This window comes from Lissotriton vulgaris, chromosome 3_1 (assembly GCF_964263255.1).
Source record: "Lissotriton vulgaris chromosome 3_1, aLisVul1.2, whole genome shotgun sequence".
Taxonomy (NCBI): Eukaryota; Metazoa; Chordata; class Amphibia; order Caudata; family Salamandridae; genus Lissotriton; species Lissotriton vulgaris.
In genome coordinates this window covers 328,762,047-328,779,822 of record NC_141689.1, presented here as the reverse complement: position 1 = coordinate 328,779,822, position 17,776 = coordinate 328,762,047, and positions in this window count along the sequence as shown.

Sequence of the window (17,776 nt, the reverse complement as noted above, 5' to 3'; positions counted from 1 at the left end):
CCTGGATCGAAGATGAGAAGAACCTGAAAGCAGAGGGGACAGAGTCTGGGTCACTTGCCAATGACCAGGGGCACGATAGTCGAATGCCCACCGATATCGGGTGATTTCAGGTGAAGAAGGTGAAGCTTGACTCTTTAGCCACGAGGACCTGGAGGTGTCAACTACAACCAAGATCTGGAATCAAGCTGGCCCACAAAGGATGTCGAGTACTGCGGTGTTGGTACCCGTATTGGATGCAACAAGCCTTGGCAACATCTATTCATGTAGAAATTAAAGAAATACTTTGGTGTGGACCAGCAGGGCCCGATAGACTCACCACATGATGGGGAGTGAGGGCACATCTGGAGCAACAAAAAAAGCCCAAGGAAAATCAGAGTTGCCTTCACAGGGACCCACCAGTCAATGGAATAGGGATCGCGAAGGAGCCTCGAGCAGAAATGCAAGAAGTGGGCTCACAGAACACTCATGGGGTGCAGGCCCACAATGTTCGGTGCAGATGGTGCTCGGGGCTTGGGCTACAAGTAACCCAAAGCACAACTTCAAGAGATGTTGAGAAGTCAATGCACTAGCAAATGTGCATGGTGTCCAGAAGTTCCGGTTTCACATCACTCACGAGGGCTGCGGGTCTCAGCTTTGCTGGGGACTCGGGTCAGCCTCTGAGAAATCTGGAAATCCTCTTCCTGGGCTGCAAGTACTTCGGAGTCCGTCGGGAGCTTTTGGAGATGCAGACTGGCAAATGCTTTGTTGGGGAGCCACTCCTTGACCCCAAGGGAGATTCTTCCGTCCTCTACTCTTTAGAAGAGTGTTGAAGTTCAGCGATTTCTGTAGCAGAGTTTCAACCAGGTGTAATCTAAAGTCCTGAGTCCAGGGGTTCCTTTCTTATACCTAAGAAAGGGTTGGGCATACTCTGGGGACCCACCTATAGGAGGGTCTGCAAATAGGGATGGCTACACCCATTTCCTTTGTACAGTTTCATGCCAGAGCAGGGGCTGGTAGCCCCTGCAACCAGTTTGAACTGGCCTATGCACAGGGACACCAAATGTGCCCCCAGTGCAGACTTCAAAGCACTCTCAGAGTGCACCCACCCAGCCCCAATACACTAAAGTCTCTGTGGGAGGTGGTTATACCTCACTGTGACAGGAAACCTATTGTCCAGGACTCCCCTACCGGAGTTTCGGTCAACAGCAGGAGGCCAGACTCGTGTCTGTGGCAGCAGCATCCATTTTGTGATGCCAGGGCTCTTTTTAAACTATTACCGGGTAGACCGGTGTGTACATGTCTCTCCCTCTGGAAGGGTGAAATTCTACCCCCGCCGCCAGAACTGGCAGGGGGTAGGATTCCAAAGTGTTTGACCCCAACACAACATGTTTCCATGCAGCTATTCCAAAGTTAGCACTCACAGCAAAGTTATATGCACTTAAGAGAATATGGTCTACCTGCATCACAGAACAGCCCCCGAGAATATATTCTGAAGACTGCACAGTGGCCATGTTCTGCCATAGGGGTGACCGATAGGTTTCTATGTGCAGTGATTTAAGGTAGATATAGGTAACCTACCTATTAGTAAGGGGTGCATGCACCACCTTACCTACGCTGCAGTAGCAGTCCTGTGGTGTCATTATGGAAAGCTTCCCAAGGTTGGCATAATATATGCTGCAGCCCCTGGTAGGAATCATGGGTACCTATGCCCTTAGTACCTAGTGTACCATAAACTAGGGACTCACAAGGGTACCCCAGTAACCAAACCAGAGTGTACCTATAGTACATGCAATCAATTTAGAAAGTAAGCAGCTAGGCTGGGGACCTGGATAGCAGGGCCCCAGCCAGACTAAAGTCGAAAAACAGTAAAACACCAGCAAAAATGGGGGGTAACCATAGTAAGCATAGCCTACTGTCTAACCCCCCCCCCCCCCCAAAAAAAACACAGGGACATTAAACTAACCTTGACCAGTTGAATCTCCATGATCTAAGTGGAAATACCTGGAGAGTCCATCTGCATTGGCATGGTTACTCCCAGGTCCATGTTTCACTGTATAGTCCATCCCCTGTAGGGAAATGGACCACCTCAAAAGTTTGGGGTTTTCATCCTTCATCTGTTTTAGCCATAAGGGGGGCTTATGGTCAGTCTGAACAGTGAAGTAAGTGCCCAACAAGTATGGCCTCAGCTTCTTCAGAGCCCAACCACAGCAAAGGCCTCCCTCTCAATAGCTGACCAATGTATCTCTCTCTAGGGGTCAGCCTTCTGCTAATAAAAGTTACTGGCTGGTCCTGACCTTCATCATTCAATTGTGATAACATAGCCCCTGCCCCCAACTCAGATGCATCTGTTTGGACAATGAATTCTTTGGAGTAGTTAGGACTTTGCAGAATGGGCGTAGTGCGCATGGCCTGCTTCAAGTCATCAAATGCCTTTTGACAGCTAACTGTCCACTGAACTTTCTTTGGCATTTTCTTGGAAGTTAAGTCATTCAGGGGTATCACAATGGATCCATACCCCATGCCAAATCATCTGTAGTACCCAGTCAGGCCCAAGAAAGCTCTGACCTGAGTCTGGGTAGTTGGAGCAACCCAATCCATGATGGTCTGGATTTTGCTCTGCAATGGTTGAACCTGGCCTCCACCTACAAGGTGGCCCAGGTACACAACCTGATTCTGCCCTATCTGGTACTTAGTAGCCTTGATAGTTAGGCCTGCTTTCTGCAGGGCCTCCAACACTTTTCACAGGTGGACCAGGTGATCCTCTAAGGTGGAGCTAAAGACAGCAATATCATCTAGATAGGCTGCACTATAGACTTTCGGGCCTGTTAGGAATTTGTTCACCAACCTTTAAAAAGCGGCAGGTACATTCTTCAAACCAAAGGGCATCAACACAAACTGGTAGTGCCCACGAGGGGTACAAAATGCTGTCTTGGGCTTTGCATCATCAACTAACCTGATCTGCCAGTAGCCAGCTGTAAGATCAAATGTGCTCAGAAACTTGGCTGAGGCCAAAGTGTCTATAAGCTCATCTGGTCTTGGGATTGGATGGGCATCAGTCCTAGTGACTGCATTGAGACCCCTGTAGTCTACACAAAACCTCATCTCTCTCTTACCACCCCGGGTGTGAGGTTTAGGCACCAAGACTACTGGACTAGCCCAAGGGCTATCTGAGGGTTCAATAACTCCCAAATCCAACATCTTCTAGACTTCAGTCCTGATACTGTCCCTGACATGGTCATGTTGCCTGTAAATCATATTCTTAACAGGCAGACTGTCCCCAGTGTCCACTTCATGAGTGCACCATGGAGTCTGACTAGGAGTCAGAGAGAACATATATCTAAACTAATTGAGCACCTGTCTGCAATCAGTTTGCTGCTGAGCAGTGATGCTGCCTCCCAAGGCTTCACCATTCACTGTCCCTTCATCAGGGTTCTGTGAGAGCAGGCCAGGGAGTGGATCACTCTCTTCCTCTTGTCCCTCATCAGTAGCCATGAGCAAGCCCATGTCTGCCTGTCAACATATGGTTTCAGTCTGTTGATATGGAGTACCCTATGGGGGCTCCTGGGAGTTCCAAGGTCGACCAGATAGGTAACTTCTCCCTTCTGTTCAACAATTGTATGGGTGCCACTCCACTTGTCCTGGAGGGCTGCTGGAGCCACATGCTCCAGCACCCACATTTTCTGTCCTGGCTGGTAAAAAGTCAGCACAGCCTTTTGGTCATGCCAGGCCTTTGCATTTCCTGGCTAGCCTCATGGTTTTTGGTTGCCTTTTTCATATACTCAGCCATCCTGGAGCGGAGACATATTAGACTATGGCCTCTTTAGGAGGTATGAGAGGTAACTCCCATCCCTCCTTCACCAGACACAATGACCCTCTTACAGGATGCCCAAACAGAAGTTCAAAAGGGCTGTAACTAACCCCCTTTTCAGGAACCTCCCTGTATGCAAACGAAAGGCAGGGAGGAAGGCTGTCCCATCTACGCCTAAGCTTTTCTGTGAGACCCTTGATCCTGCCCTTAAAGGTTTTGTTGAACCTTTCAACTAAACCATTGCATTGTGGGTGATAGGGTGTAGTGAATTTGTAATTCACTCCACACTCCTTCCACATTGCAGTCAAGTAAATAGACATGAAGTGTGCACCTTTGTCTGAAAGTACCTCCCTAGGGAAACCCACCCTTGAGAACACTCCCAAGAGGGCTCTTGCCAGCACAGGATCTTTGGTGGTCCTAAGTGGAATGGCTTCTGGGTACCTTGTGGAATGGTCAACCACCACCAGGATAAATCTGTGCCCAGTGGCTGTATGAGGATCCATGGGACCAACTATATCAATCCCAACCCTCTCAATGGGAGCCCGCACCGCAGGTAATGGTATCAGGAGGACCTTTGTTGTACCACCTGCCTTGCCACTGGCTTGACAGGGGACACAGAAGCTACAAAACACCTTAGTGTCTTCAGACATGTGGGGCCAAGGAAAGTGAGGGACAATCCTGTCCCAAGTCTTATTTTGGCCCAGGTGACCTGCTAAGGGAATATCATGGGCTAGTGTCAATAGGAAGCCCCTGAACTTCAAAGGTATAACCAACCTCCTGGCTGCACCAAGTTTAGGGTCTCTATTCTCTGAGTACAGGAGTCCATTATCCCAATATTCTTTATGGGTTCCACTAGCATTCCCAGCAGCCTCAGCAGCAGCCTGCTGTCTGAGGGTTTTCAAGAGAAGGGCAGCTCAGCTGCTCCTGACTCAGATCTGCCCTGGAAGGGCCCCTGTCCCAAAGAACTCAACCTGATCAGGCTCAAGCTCCTCTGGGACAGTTCCTTCTTCAGGACTACAATCATGTCCCTCGAGAGTTTGATCTGTGTTCTGAGTCAGGGGGAAGGCTCTGCCTTAATCCTACTGCTCTTTTTCTTGGAAGGCATCTGGTCCAGGATCCAGGGCCTGTTCAGCTTTTGATATTTTGGCCTGTGACCTAGTCACAGCAAGCACATGTGCAGGGATGCCTAACATTTCTGAATGGGTCCTGAGCTCCACTTCAGACCAGGTTGAAGTCTCTAAATCATTGCCAAGCAAGCATTCAACAGGGAGGTCTGCACTTACCACAAGCTTCTTGAGGTTAGTTACCCCTCCCCAGGAGAAATTAACAACTGCCAGGGCATGGTCAGTACTGACATTGCTAGCATTGGTCACTTGGTGGAGTTCAACAAGTATGACTGCTCAGGAGCCACAAGGTATTGTGTCACCATTCTGACACTTGCCCCTATGTCCCTGTAGGCCAAAGCCTCTCTTCCATTAATTAAAGGCTATTTTCTGTGTTTGCCTAGATTACTGGGAGGACATATCCATGCTTCCATCACAGACCAGTACAGCCTGAGTTGTAACTCTGACTAGGCCACAGTTCACCTCAGAACCCAGGGTTAACCCTACTACACCCTTATTCTGAGTTCCAACACTTGGAGCTGAAATAGGGAGAACAGTTTCCTTAGGGGAAATGGTGGCTGGAGTTGAGTCTTTGAGCCTATTACAATCACTGGTTCAATGGGTGTTCTGTTTACATATTTTACACCATGGTTTCTTTTGGCCTTTTCATTTGGATTATTGGGATTCCCCACCATATGAAGATTTTTGGGGACCTTGATAAGACTTCTGGTCTTTACCCTTTTCCCCACCCTTATTAGAGTTTTTAGAATCTTGCTTTTTCTGGTCACTACCTTGGTTCTGTACCTTCTGCTTCACCCTAGTTCTGACCCATTTGTCTGCCTTCTTTCCCAATTGTTGGGGAGAGGTCTGTTCAGAGTCTACCTGGCGCTGATGAAACAGCTGATTTTGACAATTATTAAGGATCTGCTCCCTCATAATTAAGTTGTACAATCCTGTGAAATCACACACCTTACTGCCAAGTAACCAGCCCGCCAGAGCCTTAGTAGCACAATCAACAAAGTCAACCCAGTCCTGAGTCTGAGCTTTTTTGGTATCTCTGAACTTTATCCTGTATTGTTCAGTGGTTAGTCCAAACCACTTATTCAGAGAACTCTTCAGGACTGTATAATCATCAGCATGCTCTTCTCTTACAGTGAGGAGCTTACCTCTACCGTCGTCTACAAAGTAGAGCCACAAAATAGCCGCCCACTGCTCCTGGGGGACCTTCTAAACTTTACAGGCCCTTTCCAGTGTAGTTATCCATTTGTGGATGTCATTCCCACTCTGGTAGAGAGGGGCAATCTTGTTTAGATTCCTATGGTCATGAGATCTCGCTCTACCACTAGGGAAGTTGCTGCCACCATGGGACTCTAGTCCCATCTTTTTTCTAGCTCTTTTAGGTTCCAGGGATTCCCTTTCTAAGACTACCTGCTGTCTTCTAATTCTCAGCTGGTGTTTCTCATACTTCGTCTGTCTCTTTCTCTCTTCTCCTGGGAGGATTCCCTCCTATGAGAAGAAACAGATGTCCCTATAGATGCACCAGAATGATCAGACTCCACAGAAGGAGATATGGGCCTTCTAGGCATGCTTCCAACTCTTCCTGGAGGGACAAAGAGAGTGCCACCTTTGCCTTCCTCCTCATCTCCAGTAGGAGCTGCATTTTCCAGGTCAACGTCATTTTCACCTTCCTGGTCAGCATCAGAGTCTTAGTTCTGGTGGTTTTCACCACTGGACCCATCCTCCTCTGCTGCTTCAGCCCCACTGCCTACCCCATCAGGCTCTGAAGCCTTCTTAAGATCATCTAGCAGTAGTACCTCTATGGGGCGTTGGGTGTTGGCACTTTTGTCTGTCTTCAATTTCCTCATAGTACACAATGCCCTCAATTCTAAGAATGGGAATCTGTCATACTTGGAAGCCAGCACAGTACTGACATCTGGAAGGGACCCACTGGTTCCTGGCCTTGGAGACATAACTAGTGAGGTGTGGTGTATGCTCCTACCTATTATAGTGTGGCCTACTAAACTCTCTTGAGTTGTAGAAAGAGTGTGCTAAGCCCTTGACACAAAACTCTAAGTTCAGTAGAACTTACTGTATTTTAAGCTTGCATTATATGTACCTCTGGTACCTTTAGTTGTTTCAGTTAGTCAAACACTTGAGATTATCTGGCAAAACACTGGCAAGCTTGAATCCCAACCTCTGCACACCAATGTGAGAAGTTCGCCTGGCATATGCTTTCCACTATTCTAGTGAGCACCTTGCATCAGTCCAAACGACCCTTATTGATGATAGGTAAATAGACAACTTTAATTGAAAGCTATCCTAGTGGTAGCTATGGAGAGCAGCCTTCAGGCTAAGTCTTGGAGGAATGTAAAGCAGCTTGTTTTACCAGTCTATAATCTTGTGAATTACCAAATGAAAAGAGAACCACACCAGGTATATATATAAAATATTTTTTCTAAACACGTCCCACTAGTCTCTTTATGAGGCTAGAAGCAAAAGTACATACAGTAAACTCAATAGTACACAGTAAATTAGCACAGTATAGGTTGAGCCCTAGGGGCGTACCAAACCATATATTAAGAAAGTGGTATAAGAACCATGACTTGACTAGGCACAAGGCCTAGAGCCTGTAGAATCGCTGGGCCCACAAGGAACCACCCAAGGTAATGACACAGGGGACACACGGAGGACATGTGCAGTGTGAGAACACAGCCGCGGGATGCCGTTAAAGTCTATGGGGAAAGTTTTGGTTGGAAATTTTAAAGGTTAAGGACACTTAGGAGAGGACTTTGAGCAAACCCCTTTAGACTTAAGGGGTTCTAGAGCCAACACCCAATGGAGCACTGCAGTACTCAAGTTACCTCACACAGGGAAACCGGGTACATTGGTGTCTTTTGGTGTCCGGAATAGTCGTCGTTTCCAATAGCGAACTGCTACAAAGTGCTGCTGCCGTCCAAGAGGAAAGTGTCCGGGTGGATCCAAACCTGGATCGAAGATGATAAGAACGTGTAAGCAGAGGGGACAGAGTCTGGGACACTTGCCAGTGACCAAGGGCATGATAGTCGAATGCCCACTGATGTCGGGTGATTTTGTTGTATTTCTATCTAGGACCCTAATTCGATATTCCCGATTCATGCCCTTATGTGGTTATAACTAATAATATCCTTATAAAGGCATAAGAATCATATCCATATTTAGTAATAGCCCATTCAGTCCAAAACACGGCAAGGCTACTCCCAAAGACTCCTAGAAAGCACAACGCGTTCTTTAAACAAACCAAGCCTCCACCAGCCCGGGAAAACCCCCTGCTTTTGTTTTGATTTGCACAAGAACTCCTGGAGTCCAGAAAGAACTGTTAGTTCTTAGTGACGTCTTATGTCCAACCTTACGTCAAACCCGGCACCTTTCAGGTATAAATATACCAACGTTGCCTTAAGCAAACATACGGTGGTTGGGAGCAGAGCTACGTTCTACTTGCCCGGGAGCCCAGCTGTTATGAGAGCCGACAGAAACAGTCCCTCCCCTTGACGCACTGAGAGAGACGCTGTCTTTTTCTCCAGCCGAGAAAATCCAGCTCTGGTGTTCCCAAGTCACCCTCGCGGGTTGCTGGGAGATCGAGTCCTGAGAAACAAGATACAAGACCTCCTTCATTCTATAACCAAGGTACGGAGCAGATTAAAACTTTAGAGAGAATTCTTGATTCCGATACTTGGCTAATAACTTAACTTAACTTAAAAACTGCAAACTTCCTTACTCCTTCCCAAGTATTAGGCTTAGGTCAGGTACACCGGAGTAGGCGTATTTAGAAACACCAGTTGAGTTTGTTAGTCAATGGTTTTATGTATGTATATATTTTATCCATTTTAAGTATCACATGGCTAAGAAACCATATCAATGCTTTTACAGTATTATTTCATAATACTACTTTTACTGTACGCACTTTACTTTATAATAAGTATTGCAATTGTGGCAATTCAATTCTCCTGCATGAGAAAGAAGACTGCTCAATAAAATGACACCTTTTTTAATTGAAAACGCCCATCTCTCTATTTCTCTGCATTCTGGTGGAACTAAGCATGCACGATTGACTGAGTAAAATAGCTGTCTATTGTTTTCACGACTCTAGAGATACACTCTTTATTCTGAGGGAGCAAAGTTGTCATGTTTATGCGGTTGTCAGAAACTAATCCCTTCTTGTCTAAATCAGGACGGTTAACCCTTTCCTGAACATTCGAGAAAGTTTCTAGTGACCTCTGAGCTAGTTGGCAAAACTAATTAAGTCTAACATAGTCAGTAGAGACCTAGATGACCTCAGTCCTACGTCTACACTGCTGTTTATGTTATTCCAATGCGCAGAGCCTATTGGGAATATAGGAACTACACTACATGGCGCCCAACGTTTGGTAAGGCGATAAAACTAATGCAAGACACTAGACTAACTCAGTCATGCTTTTCACACAGACCCCTTTCTCCCGTAAAAACTCCAATAGACGTCTGGAGTGGGTGAAAGGTTAATATCCGCTGGAACTTAGTAGGATGAGAATCCTATGTATTAGTTCTTGGGTTAGTCAACGTTGAAGGATACAGGGTTCCAAAATATTGTGCACCTAATCTTTGTTTCCTTGAAACTTGATCTGCAACAAAAAAATGTTCTTTCAGTAAAATGACGCATAGTGAAGAAGAAAGAGAGAGAGAAGCATTAGCAGATCGACTCATAACGGAAGACACAAGTCTCCAGCAAGATGACCCGAATGCAATAATAATTCCAGTCAATAAAAAGTATAACTCTTAAACTTATAGAAAGTGGACTATCACTAAGAGGTGGTACGGTCATATTCGTGATAGAGGCACATGAGTATCGGCAGACAGAGGTGTTCTATTCATGGATAAATTTTCCAGCAGCACACGCTGTGACAAAAGATTTCCACTATTACAAAATAGAGGAACCTCCGGATATATACACTCCTTTCGAGGACGTTGAAATCCCACTTACATACCAAGAGCACCTGCTCTGGTTTAATGGTGCCCTAAAACATCAAAATCACATCACCAGGCATGGTCCACTAGGTAGACCAGGAGCCACATGGCCGGTTCTAGCCACCTACACAACACACCCAGACATTGAAACAATGTCAAGCGAAGAACTCCTAGTTAAACTAAAAGAATTAACAAAGGCATATAGAGAATTAGATCAATTGGCAAGGGACGATATAAAGTACCTGCAGAAATTGAAGGAGACAGATATAACAGACCAACCATTTGAACTCGCCAGAATCATAGAAAAATCCTATGAAGAACTAGGAAGAGATAGTTTGGGTGGGAAACCAGTAAAACCCCAACTAACGGAAAATCCTGAAAAAACATTTATTAAAAATAATCTAAATACTCCAGAGAAGGGTTGGGAGGGTAATAAACAATCCACTCCCAAGGAAAAACCTTTCCAGTCCAGAGGAAGGTCTCCTGGCCGAGGAGGCAAGTCTCCCCAAAGGGAACCCTCTAAGAAAAGATACAGCCTTAGAGACAGGGATAAATTGAGAAAACCTGATAGATATCAAGATATTGATACACGTCCCTCTCGATCTTTTCAGACTTCCTCACAGAAATTGGAAAGAAGAGGACGGTCAGTACATAAGGAAGAGCACGTCAAGTCCAAAGACAAAGAACCTGCTCATCAAAGTAAAAAATCACAATTTCCCAGAAAGAAGGTAGCAAGTATTAAAATTAAACATGCCGAGGATTCTGAGGACACAACTGACGAACGGAGAGTGGGCCCAGACAATGCTAGACAGCGTAGCAGAAGTGACCATAGCTCGCAAGATCCTGATGAATCTTCTGGAGACAGTGGACACGAATGAATACATTCAGGTGGAAACTGCAGACACACAAGTTAGTGTGCCCCATAAACTATATGAAATAACATTACGTATAGAGGGAGATAAAACTAGGAAAATAAAAGGTCTCTTTTGGGAGAAACTTTTTAAAGGCTATGACATCCTGTTAGCTGAAAAAGACTGGCCACCAGAGTTTGTCAGGGAGTGCCCTCATGGCGAAGAAATGATTATGCCTGCCTTCTCAAATCAAGTTCCGATTCATAAAAAATACACATTTGCAAGAATATGGGCAGTGGTCCAAGCCCCTGCATTATACAAAAATCCTGTAGGATGGGATGAGGACTCTCCTCCCCACAAAATCCAGTTACAAAATCAACCGACTGCACAAAGGCAGTACCCAGTTAAACAAGAAGCTAAAAAGCAAGTCAGGGAGATCTTAGATCAACTTGAATATCAAGGGGTGATTGAAACATGCACCTCACAAATGAACAATCCTGTGTTACCTGTCTCCAAGCCAGACGATTCATATTGTCTAGTTTTGGACTACAGACATTTAAACTCCTGCTGCAGAACTTTTACAGTACAAAACTCACACAGTGCAGCACTAATGAACAACATCGTGCACAAAAAATATAAAACAACATTAGATATCTCTAATAGATTCTTCTGTCAAAACATTGCACCTGAAAGCAGATATTTGACCGCTTTCTCAATAATGGGGTAGCAAAAACAATTTTGCCGACTACCACAGGGATTCAAGAATAGCCCAGGATTATTCTTAGCAAGGGTAACAGAGTTACTACAAATATATGACAATGAGGCATTATCATATGTCGATGACATCTATCTTACAGACGATGACCTGTAGACTCACTTAAAAAGAGTGAATACCATAATTCTTGGGTTCACTTCAGAGGGTTACAAATTCAACTTTAAAAAGTCAAGAATTGCCCATCTAACAGTCCTATTTTTAGGATATGAATTATCAAGTGAAGGCAAAAGCCTGGCAGACAACTTCTTAGAGAAGTGTGCAGTACTCCAAGCACCAAAAACGCTGAAAGATTTACAATCAATACTAGGCTTCCTGAATTTCGGTAGAACATACATTCTAAATTATGCAGAGAGGGTTAAATTTCTCTATGAATTAATAAAACCTGATTTCAAACCAATAAATTGGACTCAAAAACACACAGAAATTTTGAGATCACTACAAACAGACATGTTAACTAAAACAAAATTGCAAACGTACGCAACCTTGTAATCCGAGTCATCCCAGGAAGATGCAGATTCACATACCTGACCTCTAATGAGGGAGAAACGGTACCTATAGCTTACAAATCACACTTGTACACACAGGCTGAAATGAAATTCAGTTGTACAGGAAAAATTCTGACAGCGGTTCAAACTTCTGTAGCTGGAGAAAGAGCCCTAGCCCAAGGCAAAAGAATAACTGTTTATACAGCAGAATCAGCCTTTGAGGCATTAACAAATCCACGCAATCTGAATACGGTGGCATTAGATCCAAAATGGATACAATGGGAAAATTCTCTTGCTACAGAAGACGTGAAATACTATTTTGACCCAAAACTGAAAAAACTAGATGATCTACAATACGAACAAAAATATCCTCTGCCAATCGAACAATATACCTGTGTAATCTATATGGACAGATTTGCACATCATTACGATGTAGAGAAAAAATCCTACAATGCAGCGTGCGCGATTGTTAAAGGTCGCTGGCACTCTGGTAAATTCAAACCAATGATCACCAAAACTGAATCACTTAGAAACTGTTCATCTCAGCGAGCTAAAATAAGATCTTTAAAGATGGCGCTTGAAAATGCCGATTGCGAATTCCCCACACTAATAGTGTGCGATTTGCATTACTGCGTCAAGTCATACAACAATGACATGCAGACATGGAGCAAAAACTGTTACAAGGATGGCATAGGTGCCACAATAAAGCATAAAACACTTTGGGAACAAGTAGTTCTTTTACAGAAAGAACTACAAAAGACTCACGTGATACATACACTGAGTCATCAACGTGAAGGCGTTCACGTTGCAGGGAATTCATTGGCTAACACAGCCACAGCGGAAGCGGTTCAACCGTCTTCCGTAGCCACTAAAAAGAGTTCAGAAAAACACATAGATGGAGAAACCATGCTGGCGGTAAAAGCGTCGTTAAAAGGCGATTAAGCAGCATTACCTCTCAACTATCCACTAAGTAATACATACATAAGTAACTCCATTCCTTTTGCTCAAATCCCTGGAGTGGGGGATAGAGTAATTCCAAACACGAACCGGAGGGTTTTCTTGATTGAAGACGCACATATGGGACTGGGTCCGAGGCATCAACAGATCTTGAAATCTCTAATAGAATTACAATCAGAATACTGGTGGCCGGGGATGAGCTTGCAAATTTACAAATTTGCAATGGATTGTCCAGACTGCAACAGAGATTGCAGTTGTGAACCGGATCAGACTATTGCCAGGACACCTTTATTAGAAAGCATCAGGCGATCTATATGCAGAAATCCAGCCAAGGAAATGCGTCCCCATAATTATTAAGACTGAATTCACTTAAAAATGTAGACCCCAGTGCTTGGCTGACGCCAGAACTGTTATAAAAGATTTGCGAGTCTTTATCGGCACATACGCAATTGGCATGCTACACTCTGACCAGGCTCCTGCGTTTAGCTCTCGAGCTTACGAAGAGGCCATGACCAGAATGGGCATTGCATTGCGGTACTCTTCTCCCTTCCATCCTGAGGGAAATGCGGTAGTGGAAAGAAAAAACCGTGACATAAAGCAATCTATATTGGCAAGGGTATTAGGTTCGGGTGATGTGTGGGTCAAACATCTAATAAGTGTCCAACGTAGTCTTAATAACATGCCAAGAAATGCTCTAGGAGGTATCAGTCCATACGAACTTTTGCTTGGTACTAGAATGATTATCCAGGATCTGGATTGTCAAACTTCAGTGGTAGAAGAAAGAACTTTTGATATCAAAGATCGTTTGGCTGTTTTACAGGACTTGAATAAAACAAGAAAGAGTCTAAGCAACATAAAGAGTAAGCCAACAACCACTGAAGAACCACCTGTCCCAGCAAGACCTGTCTGGATTCCAAAGATTGGGGATCTGGTCAAAGAAAAGATCGTGGTGAAGAAGGAATTTGGGCCTCTTACAGAAAAGCAGTACCTGTCTTAGCTGTCAGCTGAACAAGATCAGTAGTACTACCGCCCCTTGCTGGTAAAAAGGAAAACAGAATTGTTTCCATCGATCTGGTGAAACCACAAACATGTGACCGATAATAAATAGCAGGCCCAGTGGACTACCAAGAAATAGCAGAAGACCAAACTTTGCTACAATCCAAGAGGCTCAAACTGAAAGACTAATCACATTTGATAAACCTGAAGTAAATAAAAAGGGACTATGCAACAAAGCAATGGAACTTGTGCCTCTTGAAACCCAAATTGCAACAATTCGTGATGATACACCAATCTACAATGATGTAGCATCAGAATGTACAAATGCAACAAAAGAAAATACAAAGATCAATGGAAATCCGGAAGCAATCCCACCAATTGACAGAACTGCATCTGGCTATTTTATCAACTTTGATGACTTTTCCGATGATCCAAGTGAACATGGAGACAAGCCAGCAACAAAAACTTTCAAAGAAAAAATGACCGAGCTTTTTCACCAACTAAAAGAAACATATCGGATTTCACCATGGATTGAATTAGGTGTACTTTTCCTCCTGCCTTTCCTCCTGCTTTGGCTCATCATGGTTTTATGTTTGGGTAGATTAATTGATGGAAAATATGGTACAATGGACACAGCAAGTCAGAACATCAACTTGGTCCTAAAGTCTCACAGATCCTCTCACATCGAGAAAAGAGAGCTATCATGAGTGAACATCCCAGCTAACCCAATACCTGGGGGTATTGCATGGGACAAAACTGACTATGATATTTATGGCCCAATTGAGCTCTTGAAGTATCCACACCAGTTTAAGGTTTCCTTAAGTGACTTTGTGATACCAAGTTCTTTTTCTGATGATTGGGACTTTGAAAATATTAATAATATGATGTCAGATTTAGTAAAGTCAGCTAAATTTACAGAACATGATTATTTACAGGGTTCATAATTTTATGAAGAATTATACTGTTACAATCACTATGGTCATCACTATTTGCATAAATCTGCACAACCTAGAAATGTTTTTAATTATAATCAATGGGAACATTGTCCAACTCCGCCAAAAGGCAGCTTGAAGACATTCTATGAGAAATTTCCATACTTCTCAGGGTTTAACAATAGTGATCCAGAAACGTTTTATTTTAAAATGTTAAACAAAACAGGAATGAAAACAATGTTGACAAATACTAAATTGATTTATTCTGAAAAATTTTATGACAAAATGTCTACATTTGGTTTTGAGTTCTGAAAAAATAACATTGAAACAAAAACCATCTGGGTTACAAAAGAATGGCAGGTACAAGGTCTAGAATCATTATTTAGAGCCTGCATGATCCCAGAACAAATAATATTCCTGAATGATACCATTCAACAGACGACTTGTCTTGGTTTAGCTAAGATAAAAGACTTAAATAAACCGTCTATTCCGAATCCCATACCTTATAGTAATAGCACTACTGATGTGGAAATAGACATATCCCATATTTTTCACCACCAAAACAGAACAAATCCTGATTGGAAAAAATGGTTGATCTGGCCCACAGACACAAATTACTGTCAAGATACATTCCTGAACAAAAAACAGGGGTTCAAACTGACCAGGCCAGACCCAAGATACTCCCAGAGACAAAATCCAGGGATAGTTACAACATACAGTGTAGGGAAATTATGCCTTGAGTGGCTACAGAACTCCACACTGGCTGAAATTAAGCAACACTTGACTTTACTTAAAGAAGGTGCTGACTTGCGAGATTTCATAATGGGACCTCGCAAACAGCATCAAAAACGTTTCACAGCGGCCGGTATATACGCTGCATACAACGAAGCTTGGAAAATAATGCAAATTGAAACAGCGGAAAAAATATGAGAAATTGATCGTATAAATTTGGAAAAATCACTTTCTGTAGTGGACAATGGGTTAACGACTCTGTCCTCCAGAATATATTCATTGGACAGCATTGTATCATCTGCCTTTGATATAATAGAGCAAGACTTGCTGATGTTACAACATGGTCAGTCCCAATTGCGTTCTATTGTACAGCTTGGCTGGACGTTGCAAAACCTACGTTCAGGCTACGTGCCATGGCGTCTAATCAATATAACAACATTATTTTCTATCTTTAACCTTACTGATAAACAAATCAGTTTGGCACAAAAAAGGAGCAGATTATACGATTTTGAGCATTGAAAAACTTGAGAGATTACCATTGACAATGTCAGAGAGACCTGTCATTGAATGGATAATACACGGAACAATTGCAATTCCGATAACAACTTTCCAGTTTAAATATTGCCAAGAATATATACCAGCAGGCCAGTATGAAAGGTTGGGTAAAGGATACATCAAATCAGCCTGGGATTTACCTTACACACACAAATGTTATATTGAAGGGAAAAAGGAGGTATTCCTTAGTGGCAATAAATCACTAAGCGGTACACTTCTGTGTCAAGGTATTAACTTGCATAGAGCCTGCGAAGGGTCTTCAAATAACCTTTCATGTCACCTGCAAGGCACTCCTGCAACACAGATATAACCATTCTTCAGACAACTCTCCAACGGTAGCTACGTTATAATAACTGACCACAGCTGTTGTGGAATGGTGCAAGGAGAATGTATCTCGTAACTGTTACTTCCAGGGTCGTTTGCTGTATGCAAGTATTGTATCCAAACATCAATCCAGACATGGAGGCGGCAATATAGCCTTATGTGAATATCTCTTCTATTCGAATTGATACTTTAAGCAGAATGAAGTCTATTCTTTTACAGACTACTGTGCCACTGACGTCGTCCAAAGAAATGTATGATCTGCAAGTTGCAAGGACGACATCAGAGATAAATACCCTTTTATCAACAAATTGCCCCGTGCATTTCATAGAAATGTTAAGTCAAATTTTGAGGGGCAAGATGGCGGCCGCATAGTTGCGGTCGTTTGCAGTAGGTCGCAATGAGGAGGCGTCTGTAACCCCAGAACGATGATCGCTTGCCGAGATTACAGCAACCTGCGGTCAGGACATTATGGGCCAAACTGCTGATGACAAATTACGAATTACCGTATTTGTGTGCTCCGGCTAAGGCTCAGGGAGATTCGTGCTCCGGGCTCCGGTGAAGGCTGCTGCGGCGCTCACTCCCTGCTGCCGGCGTTCTGCGAGCATCGGTGGGCGGGGCTGCCGAGCAAGACAGCGGAGCAGAGCGGAGTCCTGTTCGGAGACGAAGCACGGGAGCGGAGTCAGGAGCCAAGATTTGGACGCGGGTGGCGGCAATATCTGGAACCCGGCGCGTCTGCTGTACCTGAGAAGGATTAGGAAAGGAGGCTGCTTACTGTGCTTAGGAGGTATGGCCCCCAAACCAGTAAACTCAAAAGCGGCAATATCCAAGAGGAAAGGTGGTGCAGAAGGGGGAACGGCAACACTGGCTGCGCCGGATGAAGGAGATCACCGGCAGAAACTGCAATCACCCACTGCAAAAAAACATCAGCAGCAGCTGGCAGTTAAGACACGTCAGGCAACTGCCACAATAGCAGAAATGTTCTCCAAAACCAGTAAGTTAAAAGGAGTAAGCGAGACCCCACCCCAGGCAGTGGGGGGGGGCAGCGCAGGATATCGGAGGACAGGATGTATTACCCATCAGTCTAATTGGCACAGAAGAAGGTATGGCTGCTCAGCAAGCATCAGATGAAGCCCACCAGCGTGAGAGTGTGCAAGTGGCGGAATCCGCCACAGAGTCCGTCATAAGTGGGCACTCTGCATTGGGAGACGCTGTATTGGACCGAGGGACTCTGGGTAATAATGCAGGCACCGCTCCCAAGGCAGGCCAACATACCAGCGGTGCTCCCTCCCAGGACCCTCGCGA